Source organism: Phragmites australis, chromosome 2 (assembly GCF_958298935.1).
Source record: "Phragmites australis chromosome 2, lpPhrAust1.1, whole genome shotgun sequence".
NCBI classification, from domain to species: domain Eukaryota; kingdom Viridiplantae; phylum Streptophyta; class Magnoliopsida; order Poales; family Poaceae; genus Phragmites; species Phragmites australis.
Window position 1 is genome coordinate 34990854 of NC_084922.1, and position 15031 is coordinate 35005884.

General features: G+C 44.5%; 1 protein-coding gene across 1 annotated transcript in view; it reads right to left on the bottom strand.

Moving 5' to 3' along the window:
* The window catches only part of LOC133908518 (LEAF RUST 10 DISEASE-RESISTANCE LOCUS RECEPTOR-LIKE PROTEIN KINASE-like 1.2), a 61058-nt gene that overhangs the window by 36666 nt on the left and 9361 nt on the right, over nt 1–15031 (bottom strand). The gene's annotated exons all lie outside the window — the stretch shown is intronic.

Here is a 15031-nt window from a genome sequence, read left to right on the forward strand (position 1 = left end):
GACCCCTTTGGAGATAAAAATATCCCAATGTTTTTTCGGTGGCCTTGGTGGAGCCGAGGAAGGAACGGTCTATCCATAATTGAGGGTGAAGTTATTTATGGTGGTTGGGGGCTGGTGCATGGACTGAGTGCATGGAATAGGTGGGGGCTGGAGCACGAGATTTCTTGTGAAAGCTGAGAAAGTTGTGGCATTAATGCTTGATATAGATTCTCTATGAAAGCTGTTGCTTGGTGTGGTTATTTCATTCTGCAAAAGTCCAGTAAGGATTTATTGTTGCCTCTGCATGGAAGGATGAGTCAATATAGAGGTGTTATCATTTAATTTATGATTAAAGATCTGTCATGTGGTCACTTGGTGTCTAAAGCCTGAGCCTGTATAAAGGTTTTGTCATTTTATAGTTAAAGCTGAGTCGTGTGGTCACTTCGTGTCTAAAGCCTGAGTTAGGACAGAGGTGTTGTTATTTCATGCTGAAAGCTCTATTGTTTGATCACTTCATGTCTAAAGTCTGATTCACGATAGAGGTTTTGTCCTGTCATACTTAAAGCTCTGTCGTGTGTCACTTCGTGTCTAAAGTGTGAATCACGTCAGAGATGATGTGCTGGCAGAAAGGTGTTGTCATTTCATACTTAAAGCTGAGTCGTTTGATCATTTCATGTCTAAAGCCTGATTCATGACAGAGGTACTATTTTGCAAGTGATGCTGTGAACGACTATAAAAGGCAACGTTAAACTGCGTATGTTATCTCTATCCCAAACACAAGATGAAGTAAAGAGATGGCAAACCCTGGTATGCATACGTTTGCTATACCACCGTCGTTGTGCAAGTGCGGTACTGCATGCGAAATGAAGGTATCCCATGAGCTCGAAACATTTGGGAGGAGATTCTTCCGATGTTCAAACTTTGATCATTCGTCCGTGTGTCATGGGGTATTTAATTTATGACATATTTTGCATGATTCATCAACTTTTGATCCAGATAGTAACTAAATCATGTGTACAATCGTCCATTAGGCTTTGTGACTTCATAATGTGGATCGACTTTGACATCAAAGCCGAGGACAAGAAACGGGTGAACCTGTTGAAGAAATGGGACATGGAAGACCTCGAGATGCAGTGACAAGCGGAGGAGATGAACGAGAGGTTGAAGAAAATGGGTGAGGACTTTGTGAGGTGGGAGGTAGAGAAAGAAAAGTCATCTCGCGGGAAGGGTGTTTTAACAAGAGTAGACCATTGAGTTTGCTACGCCAATGTATTTGACGAAAGGCATTCATGTGCCATATGCTACGCATGTTGTCAATTCTGTATGACTAGAAGTAATGTATCCCAATGTACAGCCTTAGCCTAATGTAATATTTCATTGTACCGTGTTGTTCGTAATTGAATAAATTGTACCATGTCATGTAACATTATATTAATGTGCAAATGGTTTTGATGTGGAAAGTTGCGAGCCAACGATTTATTGCCTAATAGGACAGCACGCAGATACATTTGAAAGCGGCTAAGTGATGCTTTTCACATGTTGGAAATATGTGTGCTTGGGTAGTACGTTAATATAATACACTAACTATCACATGCTTTAGACATGAAGGTCACAAATAGTTCATAACATAGTACGGTAATATAAGACACTAACCATATACCTATCGAACTGAACTAATGTAATGGAAGGTTACACAAAATAAATAGTCGTGCAATAATCTGAACAAAATACATTGCCTAAGCATACAAGTAAAGGAGACTACACCTGACCCTTACCCTGGCTCGTACCCTGACCCTTATCCAAAACATTGCCTCTGACACGCTTTGTCCTACGTATCGATGCTTGGACAATTGCCTCCTCCTTCACCCGAGGATGGTCGTCGTGGCAAACCTGTGTGGTAGTCTTAATGCGAAAAATACCTGCATCACAATGTGCACAAACAAGTTAGTATTGCCATATAATGTGTACTAACTCAGAGAATATGGAGAATACCTAGATTATCTCAAGATGATGGTGGTGCCGATGCAAAATAGTGGCATTAATTCGTGTGTCTTGCACATCTAACATGTTTTTATGCATATTGTGGCATGCATTGTTGCACTTCAATCATACTCATCATTGCATGCATTCTTCTCTTGTGAAAGGAGAACTGGCGCGTGACCCGGTGGTGATTGAAGACGACGTCCATCTCCCCGAATTTTGCGAGTGTTGCGCGGGTAGCATAAGGCAAACTCCAGAGCTGCAATGAAAGTATCTAAGTATACTTATCCCAATACTTTGGATCTCGTATGGTATAAATTGATAAAAATACCTTATGTATGTATGCATGAGTTTGAGTTGAAGTCGGAATAAGGTGAGTAGAACTTATGTAGATGCATGATCTTTTCCTTCAATTGTTGTTGATCCATATCCTTGTAGCCCGGGCATAGTCATGTTAATATCTAACTTAAAATGTGATATGAGTTGCTTATTATTGCATAGGTTTACGATAGAAGTCGAGCGGTGAAATGTTTCATCGTTCGCGAGCATAGGCTTAATAATTACTTACACAATGATATTGATGATGAGTTGATGAGTGGTGAGCATGAGACGAGATGTGAGCGGTGTTAGGGGTATCATCTGCCCCGGAGGAGGTTCCCAGGCTAGTTCGGGGAAGGAGCCCGGGTACCGTAGACCACTTTGCATCGGTTAAGCACCGATCGTTGGTTGTTGTTGGCTTAAGCACTTAACGTACTCGCCACATGCTGATCTAATGGTAAGGCGAGTCGAATACCTTTGTAGATATGATCATTTAGGTCTGAACATCGATGGTGTGAGCGGGCGGGCTTGCAAGAGGTATCTAATTTGCATCGGGAGTTGTTCTAGATACCTTTGTGCCGAGCGATGCATGTATCAAATGGTTGGGCTTTGGGAAAGGTTGTCACGAGTACCTCCCTGTGTGCACTTTAGCGGGTGGCACAAGCCGAATGATTCTCGTGTCGTGTGGGTAAAGGAGTATCCCATTTATAGGGTGTAAAAACATTTCGAAATACCACGCTCTCGGTCATGAGCTTGCCTTCTGGTCATGCGCACCATCGTAGAATTCCATTGTAGATTGTGTCGGTTATGTTGGTTATGGTGGAGATGGTTCGTGTTACATTTATATTCGTTATGGTTCAAGTTACAATTATGTACAGATGGTCTTTGCAGAGCATAGTGCTATTGTTGTTTGTTATGTTTAAGTGCTCACACATGTATGTGTCAAGTTGCTTTTCCATGTACATTTTACTTAACCATGTGGCCGTTTTCTTGCTAACATTCAAATGCATGATCCTTGGAGTCGAACTAATTATAAATTGCCCTTTATGGATTAAGTCTTGCGAGTACCTTCGTACTCAGCTGTTCTACCGGTTTTCCAGGTAAGGAGGAGTTGGTCTTTGGCTACTTCACACCTGTCGAGGGTGGTGGCGGGTATGAGTAGTGCATCCTACTCTGTTGGTATGCTTTTGTGATGGAGTCTAAGGGCATGTGGCTCCATCATGCTTTTGTTGTATAGTTTTAGCCTTCCACTGTGTAGTTTCTTTTGCAGGTTAGGAGTTGAGCATATTTTAGTCTCATCCTAACTCTCTTTTGCTGTAAATTGCAATAACTTGGTAAATCCTTAAGAATTTTTAATGCAATTTAATTACTTACTTTTTCTAAAGCTGTGTTGTGATGCTATATGTTGTAAAGGCATGTGAATAATGATCTTCCTGGTGATTAACTAGAATACTGTTTGGATGGTTTTCCCAAAAGAGATCGTCCTTCTCTCCACGCACAACTTGCAATGAGACATTAAATGCTATATCGATCGTTGTAGGTGTCCATAAAAAGTATAAACTAGAAGATTCGGCTATAGATTTATTGATTCTTGACTACAATATTTTAGCTCTGCGTAAAAGCATGAATCTCTGATTATTTAACAAACATGAAACTAGTATTAAATATCATAATTAATATGTAACAATACTTAATAAATAAAGTTATGTGCCATAATTATTTGATAAATATTAAATAAGTTAAAAGTAATTACATTAACAATACAATGAATAAGACATAATAGGGATGACTACTACATTAAAGTGAATAGTACATATGTCATGAACAAGTACAAGTGCACCGAACAACTGCACTGGCTACTCAACGATGACGATACCGCACACAATTCCAAGAGTGTAAGCGTATGGCTGGTGTGTGGCCCTTATCTCAGCGGCCTGCACTGGCCCCTGCCTCGTGTGCCCTTGTCCGTCATCATCATCGTCCTCCAATGTGGGACTCCACTGAATGTGTATCTAGACCTGCTAACTCGGCCATGCATGTACCATGATGAAAGATCCTCATGCGAAAGTGTGGATGCCCCTAGAACATGCTTCGATGGAGTCTGGTGTGCCGAAAGCTCACCCTACTGGTACCAATTAGAACCCCGAGGTGCATCGGGATATTGGGGCTACTGTTCGCTAAGGAGATCGGTGAAGCTTGAGGTCTGCATTTCAGCAACTCAGTCAAAATCATGCGCGCTGGTCTAGTCAAGCATCAACTGCGTGCAGTCAACGATGTCCACTGCAGGCAGAGATGTCATCATAATCTGAGGAGGCTGTGTCCACTGCAGGCCCTATGAACCTAGTGTACACTACTTAAGCTCAGGAGCCTACGTGCACTCCTCGTCCTAAGCACAAAAACGCGACACTTGATGCTCCGAAGCCAAAGATGTCTCTCGTGAGTGTGCCCGAATGAGTTCGTCACGGGCACTAGACGAACGCCTGTTATGGGAGGCACGTGACGGGTCCATGGCTGGTAGGTTATTCCCCCTCCAACGTGGGGCACAACCACCTAGATCACGTTTAGCGAATAGGAAGTGGGACCCACTCGTCCTCATGTAGTCCCGAAGAGGGTTCTGATCCCTCCGCATTGATGACCCTCTTGCTTCCCCCACAAGCTTGCTCCACCTGTGTATGTATGTTGTATGTTTTTTTGGTCTGTATAAGATGAGGGTCATGTTAGTAATACAGAGGTTTAACCAATAAAAATTATTATAAGTACCGCATTACATACCACAACATAAAGAAGGTGTGCACGTTCCTCGGGGAAGGGTCTGGGAGTCGGCTCTACAAGTGCACTGAGTAAGGTGTCATGCGTGCGCGGACGGTACCACGAAAGGTACTCCTAGTATGTGGCGTCGTCTTATTGACTAGCAGGAATGACGGCATCCACCGCAGCTGACTCCGTCCACCTTTGTATGTGCTTCACTCCCTGTGCACTCCTCCTGTACATCATATAAACAGTTATAATTTGTTAACATGGATCATCTAATGTACTAATGCTACCTACAATAACACACTTACTCGTGCGTACATCCGAAGTCTCGTGGGGGAGGTAGTGACATCACCTGTCGATACCCGAACTGTCTCTGTACACACTCAGGACAATATACTTTTACATTGTTCATATACAACAAAAAGCATATGTTCATCCATAAGTCTGAGTCATGCCGACAAGAGGATGCGATGAGCCCTCTAGTCACAATTTCGGTCACTCGTGTCATATGCCATGGATCCCACTCTACGAGATCGGCGCTAAAGACATCCAGATCACTGATCACCCATGAGTAACTACCATGGTCTAACTACTAGCTCCTTCCCAGCCTAGCATTAATCCACTGATACCTCATCGTATGCCTCATGTCATCTACAATGCCATCAGAGATGGAGACTGGATAGTAGCTCTTGAGCACCCAAGGTCGACAAATTGGGAGGTACTCCTAGCTTGATAGCTGTAAGAGGTGTAGGCAACCTGTAACATATCCCTTCTGGACTGCTGGGTTACAACACACAATCCTCTGTAGGTTGCAGCCAGCATAGCAGATCCCCAACTGTAATATGTCGGTTCATAAGGACGTGACATGAGCTGACTCGCTAATCATACAATATGAGGGACGACATAATTGTCTATGTGTTGAAGAATATGATGCCTCCTAGTAGGACGTACAAGTAAATCTCATAGTGCTGCATAACTGTAGTCTCGTCCGCATCCGGTGGGTATGGGCCAAACTATAGTAGCCCATTAATGCAGGACATGGAGACCCCAACATCATTTATGTCATATTGCACACTAAAACTACAAGATTCATATGGTTAATGAAACTTAAATAACATTATAATATTTGAAGTACATTACATAATAAATAATTATCTACCATCAATGTAACCCTTCCACTGCTCCTTTACTAGTCGCGAAACTACTAACGGGGTGCCCCTAATTGGCAGCCTGATCAGCATGGCCACGTCTTCAATGTTACGACCATATCGCCAAAAGGAAAGTGAAACGTGTGTATTTCAGGACGCTACCGATTAACGAGACCTGTGAGTAGTGGCTCCTTAATTGGTGGGAGAGGTATCTTGCCACCACCCGCCATGGGAGCTTCGACCATCATGAGAGCGGAAGATAGAAGTCTGTCACACCCAGTTTTAACAGACAAAACTAAGTGCGGCTTATGTGTGCCCAAGAAGCTCAACACACATAAGGACATCACAGATGAAGTAACAAAAACAATACTTTTAACTTACAACTGTTTAACTTTTACATTAAATACTTCACCTAAATAACCTATTAGCTAAATGACACGAGGACTGTCGGAGGATTAACTCCTGTCGCAGGGATCCCGAGAGACCCCTTTTTAGAGATTCGGTCGGGGGGATGATCCTGAATAAGTTCGTCGGAGAAATGAATGAGAGTAAATGCAACGGCCGGTGGTGGGGGTGATGACCTAGTGCAAAAAGAAGTAAATGCACCGGAATTTAGATAGGTTCGGGCCGCACGGGGGCGTAATACCCTACTCCTGTATGGATGCAATAACTGTCCTGAGGAAGTCTCTCAAGGATGTTGCTGGTTACAAGAATATTGGCCTAACTAAGAGCTTGAGGCTCCTTGTTCTTCGGTTGAAACTGTACTCAACCTAGCTCACAGTGTCTCTCGTTCTTCTTTGTTGACGTTGTGCCTTGTGCGTTGTGTTGTTTTCTTGTTCTCTGGCTCTGGATCTATATCTTCGATTCTTGTGGTCTATCCCCATTGCTTCTGTGTTGCCGGCTCTTTTAAGTACCTGCCGGCTGAGACATGCCCCGAACGGGAAGGAGGGGGCACAAGTTCCAAGACGCCATGACTGGGAAATGTGTCGTCATTTCTTCTGGGTGAGGTGACCGGGGGTGGAAAAAACGCCGCAAGCCCGGTCACCTGTCACCATAAACGCCCTGGCAACGGGCGCCGTAGAGAGGGCCCACCGGGCAGCCGCAGAGCAACCCGGCGTGCCCGCCCTGTCTTGTTCCTCTGCCACGGTAGGGCGGCAGACGGAACGCCTTGATCCTCGCGATGTTATCCCAAGACAAGCCGGATGATACGGGACGGGACCCGCGCAATTAATAGCCCCACGCCTCTCTGCCAAAACATGGCAGGAACTGACGCCGCGGCAGGAGCAGTTGGAGATGTCAGGCCACGCACGCTCATTAAATGCGGCCTCGGACTTCTAACTGGTGGACACCTCATCGGCGGGCCCCTCGGGGGCCTTTCTGGGTCGTCGGGGCACCTAGTGCTCAGGGGTACTGTTCACCTCCCCGAGCACTGTCTCCCAAGAATGCCTATCCTTGTCCTCGTGGTACCGGGTGCTCGGGGGGTACTGTTCACCTCCTCGAGCACTCTCTCCCGAGCATTCTTGCACGATCCTTCGGGGAACCGAGTGCTCGGGGGCTGCCACGTGTAGCCCCGAGCACTCTCTCCCGAGCACTCTTACACAGATCCTCGGGGAACCGAGCGCTCGGGAGCTGCCGCACGCAGTCCCGAGCACTCTCTCCCGGAACTGAGCTCTTCTGATCGTCGGGGGACTAGGGTGCTCGGGGGTGACCGGGCACCTCCCCGAGCACTTTCTTCCCGGTACTTTAGGCTCTGTGGATCATCGGGGAACTGGGGCGCTCGAGGACCACCGACTGTGGCCCCGAGCACCTTCTCCCGGGACTTGAGCTTTTCTCATCCTTTAGGAGGGACCTCGTGGAATGGCGCCATGTGGCGGATGGCTGGCCGGGCCTCGGGGCTCAGGGACCCCCGGTTCCTGATACACCGACAAGGACCATTCGGCTTTTGTAACCCGCTAAAGTTCTCACAAGGGGGCACTCGTGACAGCATTTCCCAATAAGCCCCAACATTTGAAACAGGCATCGCTCGTCACGGAGATAGCTAGAACTATTCCTCGAGCAAACTAGCTACATCTACAAGCCTGTCCGCTCACACCATTGATGTTCAAGCCCAAATGATCATAGTTACAGAGGTATTCAGCTCGTCTTACCATTAGATAACATGTGGTGAGTATGGTAAGTGCTAAAGCCAATGACAGCCAACAGTCGATGCTTAACCAATGCAAAACGGTCTACGGTGCCCGGGTTCCCTTTCCGAACTACCCCGAGGACTCCTCCTGAGCAAAAAACACCCCTAACACTGCCCACATCTCATCTCATTCTCATTTCTCACACAACCGTCTCCATCATACTTTAATTGTGATCAATAATTAAGCCCTAAGCTCGCGAACAATGGCAGAACCATTGTTCGTCTTTTACCGAGGACCTATTGCATTGCTAAGCATTTCGATCAACCTTTGACATTATACATCGACAACAATGCCAAGGTACAAGGATATATACATTCAACAACACAAGATATTGATTATGCAATCATCATAGGTTCTACCCATACAAACCCGACATCAACTCACTAAATATGCAAACATACATAAGCATAATTTATCAATTAAGACTCCATTCAATTCAACTAAAGGGAGTGCAATATGCTTAGATGCTTGCCTTGCTGCTCTGCCGATTGCCTGACACTACCCGCATAGAACTCACAAAAGTCGTGTGCCTCAGCGTCGCCCTCGCTTGCTTGAACCGTCAGTGTAACGTTCTCTAAACGAAATAAGAATGCATAACATAAATAAACAAATGACGGAAATGTGCATATATGATGCATGCTCAAGGTATACTAGAGCGCCGAGGTTCAAAAACACTTGTAAAAGATCACCAATGTAATAGGGTTTCAAAGTTTGAAACCCCGGACAAGCAAACCTAAAGTGCACCTAGCTTTATGTGGCTGGTGGTCAGACTGGCCTTGAAGTGGCAGCTAGATCACCGGCTTGCACTAGGTTTTGGCCACTGGCGGTCTGACCAAAGTTGAGCTAGCGGTCAGACCGCCCACCAATGGTTAGACCGGCCCTAGTGGTGGTCTGACTTTGAATTTGGTGGCTGACTCATCTTTTTCACCGACCTACTGGTGGTCATACCGGCCTGAGCGGTGGTCAGACCGCCGGACCTGTCGACCAAACCATTGCGAGGTTGTCGGTGAGGATTCCGGCGAAGCCTTCGGCGATGAAGGGCACCAATGTACTCCCTACAGCTAGGTGAATGTTTTACGTGGTCGTACGGACACCCTGCACGACCTGAAAACATAAAACCCTAAAAAGTAGATCTACATCTAGGGTTGAAAACGGGTTTCCCGGCAAAAACCGAAACGGCGACCGCCTAGAGCTAGGAAACGATGGAACATGGGTATGAGGAGGTTCACCTTGACGTATAAGATCTTTGTATTGGATCACTTCGCTTCTGGAATGCTTCAATCCACCGATCCGGCCTCCGGAGGGTGACGGAGCCCGCTGGGGAGAAACGTCGAAGATCAACTTTCTGGCAAGGGGAAAGGGGAAAAGTGCTTGGTGAAGCCCTTCGGGAACCTCATGGGAGTCCCCACCTCCGATATTCGGCCTTCGATCGCTAAAAACCGAAATCCCTCCAAAACCTAGGGTTTGGTGGAGAGAGAGGGGAGGGGAGAGACCTAATGAGAAAGGGAGAGAGCGAGAGGGAGGCCGATTGCCTTAAGTGACACCTCTGCTGAAAGCTGGCGGTCAGACCGACTTGGGTCTCGGTCAGACTACGAGGGCACACGTGGTAAGCCCACATGGCAGGACACTTGGCGGTCAGACACCTGTGCAGCCGAGGATTGACACCGAGTCAAGGAGTGCGAAGGGAAAGAAAGTGAAGAAAGCTATTGGTTTGGCATGGTCCAAATTTTTGCACACTTCAGGCATTCTTGGTAGAAGGGCGGACGATGCATTCTTTGTCGCTGCAGTGAAAGAAACACAGAAATGGGGTGACTGATTAAGTTTGTAATGAAATTATTGTTTTCATATTTCTTTCTTTTTGACTTCTGACCATTTGTTCCGTAACAGGCGAGGGGGTACCATCTCCAACTAGTCGGGATATTGATGGTAAGTATCTAGATGAGAACGAAAGTGCATTGAAGAAAATATTAGAAAAGTAGAAGCTAGAATGGCCAGAGTATGGTGTGACCATAATGTGCGATTCGTGGACGGGACCAACGCACATGAGTATTATTAATTTTCTCTTATATTGCAATGGTCGAATGTTTTTTCACAAGTCTATAGATGCGACTGGCTACAGTCAAGATGCAAAGTATTTGAATAAGGTACATTATTTTGCTAAGTTGGTAATATAGTATTTCAATTGTTGCATATTTATTTGGTTCATTCTTTTATGCAGGAGATAAGAGCAGTGGTCAATGATTTGGGGCCACAAAATATTCTGCAGATTGTGACTGATAACGGGTCCAACTACAAGAAGGCCTGTCAGGTTCTCAGAAGGGAATATCCAGCTATCGCGTGGCAGCCTTATGTGGCGCACACGATAAATTTAATGTTGAGATCAGTTGGTGATTTTAGAGAACACGACATGGTCATCCAAAGTGCAAGGTCCATATCGCGATGGTTGTACAATCATTCAAAACTACATGAAATGATGAAGGTCGCGATTGGTGGAGAGTTGGTGAGGTGGAATGCCACAAGATTTGGCACAAACTACCTATTTCTTGATAGCATTCTACGTCGAAAGGATAGGTTAATGCAATGGATGGCATCTAGTGAGCTCCAACAATCTCGATACATTAGTTTTGATATTGGGAGATATGCACACAATTGCCTATCCAGCTTACCATGGTGGGACAATCTTAAAATGGTTGTTGATTCTGTCCAACCATTGTATGCATTCCTCCGCTTTGCTGATCAGGACAAGGCGTCAACATTAAGTGAGGTGCTCCTGAGATACACCATTGTGAAGAAGGAGTATGAGGCGTTGTATCGCAGTGATAGGGATTCTTTTAAAAAGTACATGGCAATTATCGATTGCAGAATGCATGATCTAGCCAATGGGACCTACATGAATGCCGGTAATACACTCCTACCACTTGCTATCTTATTTATACTGATGCTTGTGTTTCTAATGCTTATGGTACTAATGCTTCGATCATCAACTTGCAGCGGCCGCTTTGAACCCCCGCACGCATTACGCGTATGGCACGAGTCCAAACTTGTTCAAAGATCTCTGTGCGGTATTCGAGAGGATGATTGATGTTAGTACTGCTGTAGAAGCACTTATTGAGGCTGAAACATATCGGACAAAGTCTCTCTCATTCGCAGGTCCGCTCGCTGCACGGATGGCTTGTGACGGCAGGACTCATCCTGGTATGAAAACCTTTACATATCTATCCGTTGCATCATTTATCTACTTTTCCGAGCCTCATATCACTTTACCTACTTGCAGCGTAATGGTGGTCTATGTTTGGTTCGTCTACACCTACATTATCAATGCTTGCCAGACGCCTAGTGTCTCAGTGCGCTTCATCTAGTGGGTGTGAGAGGAACTAGAGTACATTTGCATTTGTCCACACCAAAATTCGCAACCGTTTAAGCTACACGAAGCTCCATAAGTTGGTATATGTCAACTGCAACTTGAGAATACAAAACAATTTGGAAGCAGGTATCAGGTCGATTGTTGATGATGATCCATTTCAGCGGCTTATGGAGCTCACATTGAACGAGGAGAACAATCCGCTCCGGGACTGGATGGAGACCGGCAGATCAAATGTAACCCCTGAGCTTGATGAGGAGGACATAGATAGTGACATACCCCTGCCTACTCACCTAGTGATAGACACAGCGAACACATAGGACTTACAGCAGTGGGCTGGTACAGTGGTTGGTGACACACACGAGAAAGAGGAAGAAGCAAATTACGCGTACAAAAAAGAGCAAGAAGACTAAGGGTAAGGGCAAAAGACAAGTGCAAAGCGATGAGAGCACGGATAGTGACCCAAAGAGCCCAACTTACCAAGAATCGAATGACAGCAGCTCAAAGATAGACATTGGTGATGATGATGGTTAAGGCGGCGATGTTCGTCCATGCCAATCCTCTGTCGTTCCTCCCGTGCAATTCATTGGTGAGAGTCAGTTTTACATGCCACACAGGATCAGGACCATGGTGCCCTATCCTCACAGAGGCATATAATACAGGGTGGCCACGATGGACCACAAGATAGTGTGAGCTATTCCAGCAGCTATGGTATAGAGAGTAGTTCTGGATCATATCCGTATCACTATCCTATCCACGATGCTCAGTCAGAGCCTCCTATTCAGTGGGTCTATGAGTGGCAAGATCCTGAGTTTTATGCCATTTTGCAAGAACAATGGTCAACCACTTCTACATGGACAAGGCAAACATGGGCTGCGTTTAAGGCAGAGTTGCTATCGACACGATGGATAATGCTAATATCCACCGAGGAGTACAATATGGCTGAATTTCATCGTCCCCCAAGCTGGTGGTTCTAAAGGTGATAAAAATTTACTTTTTGCAACTACTTTATTTTCATACCATGGTATTATACTATTTTTTTTTCCATTTCGTAGGTTGCACATGGCGTGGATACCATGGTAAGTGCTGATGGATGGGATGTAATTGCGTTTTTAGCTTTACTACGGACAATTCAATATATATTTATTAATTTCAGACGCTGCATATGTAATGTACGTATATATTCGATGAAACAATTATATGTTCGTGCTCGCATTGCTATTACTATCTGTTTGTTGTCTTGGAAACTTCCAAAATATAGCAAAGGTCATGTCAAATTTTTTTTCTGATGTAACAAAACATACCATGGTATTATACTATTTTTTCCCTGATTTATTGGTGATTTTTTTATGTCTTTTATGATTTTCCTACATAATTATTGATAATGCGCACATACCACTCGGTAATCGCTCAAAATCGTTCGGTTTTCGCTGCAAATCGGTAGGTCTTTAGACTCTCGGTTACCGTGTAAACCTATCGATTTACCGCAAAAACCGCTCGGTAACCGGTCCAATTCGACCGGTTACCGAGGGGCTAAATTCGCGATTTTCCCTAAAATTTAATTTTTTTTTCAAATGAATTTTGTCCAAATTTTTTTTAAAATTCAAACAATTATCGTAATTACCACATTTTTTGGTTACTGCTGGAGCTCGATTACCGAACATCGATTGGTAACGTGAATCATGGTCCAGTTGTGTGTTTATTTGTTGAGAGGGCGTTGAATTGAAAGCCCGCTAATTGGAAGGACCAGAAGCGTACTTGTCAATTCCGATCCAGGGGTCATTCTAATTTCTTCCTGGTTTGGGGTGTTTTAGTATTAAACGATACCGGTGTGCTATTTCAGAATGTAGTAATAAAACAATATAATTTATTTCTTACGTGCATTCATTCTTATAATCCATATATATGTTTTTAAAACAAAACAGTTTATTTATCATATGTATTCATTATTAAAATTGGAGAATTGCATATTTGCCACTCTTTTGACCTCCAATCTGAAATTTGCTACTATAAAACACGAATTGCAATTCGCCATCGAACCCCCTTGCCGTCAAGAATCCATATTTTGGGGGCCAAAAAATAATTAACGAAATTAAAAAGAAAAATTACAGTGACAAGAAAAGATAATGTTGCCCATGCCCTATCTCTATCCTCGAGAGCTCGCACGCCCATCATCCGAGTGACCCCCATCAAACGGAACCCCATCTCTCGAGCTCGTTCTCAGGCATGAACGCTGGATCCCCAAATCCTCCTATCATTACCTCGAGTAATTGTGTATACGTTTTTCATCAGAGAAAAAAGTGCGTGTATACGTGCATGCTAGTGCTGATCGAGAACGCATGTCCGATCCGAGACCTCCGGGTTGGTCTTATGACTTTGTGCAAAGTCGCGCCACGTGCTTTAGCTTTGACGCGAGCTAGGGGGACAACTATTCCTCAAACTTGTTGAAACCGAGCACATTTTGTTTCGATTTCGAGCCCTGGGCTGGGAACGAGTAGGCATGGGCATTCGTTTTTCTGGATTTTTAGTTTGTTTTTTTGGTGTATGAACAATTCGGTTTTCAGAATATGCAAGCTGAATATGATAGAAAATATTGGAAAAATGTCTAATTTGATTTTAGTTTTCGGTTTTCACCGAACTTTATATCAGATTGTTTTGAGTATCCAAGCAATGGCTAGGGTTTTGGAGGCTGAGGATTCAGGAAAATGGGGAACATGTGGAGGCTGCTAGGGTGGGTCAAGCCATGTGGATCGGTGGATGAGGTCAGCTGGCCAGTGGAGTCGATCAGTACAAAAATACGAACCGAATCGGCTACCGAACATCAGAAAAACGGTCAATATTGGTGGTTCGATTTTGGTTCGGTTCGATTTTTCGGTTCTAGGGGATTTTTGCCCAAGCCTAGGAACGAGATATATACGTTCACAGGTGTGCGTCCGGTATACATGATACCCAAACTCCGGCTCATTTCTTACACACAAGTCTCGTGTACCGATAACCATTTTTATTTCCTTTTTTGTGTTTATGTGTGGACGAGTGCGGCTCCGGCGGTGTAGGCTGACTAGGGTCAGGTCTGCTGATTGCTGCATTTAATCTGAGCACATAACGAGCGTGGTCTAGTTCTAGAAACAAAGCTCCCTTTCAAAGAAGAAAGATATATCATGAAGAAATGTTTGTGTCCTCTATGCAACATTTACAATCATTAACACATAACATATAAAAGTCTTGTTTGAGAATATGATGGAGATGCTGTACTTTTTTTTTAATAAAATGAGATTTTTTTGGAGATAAAAAAATGAGATGTCGTA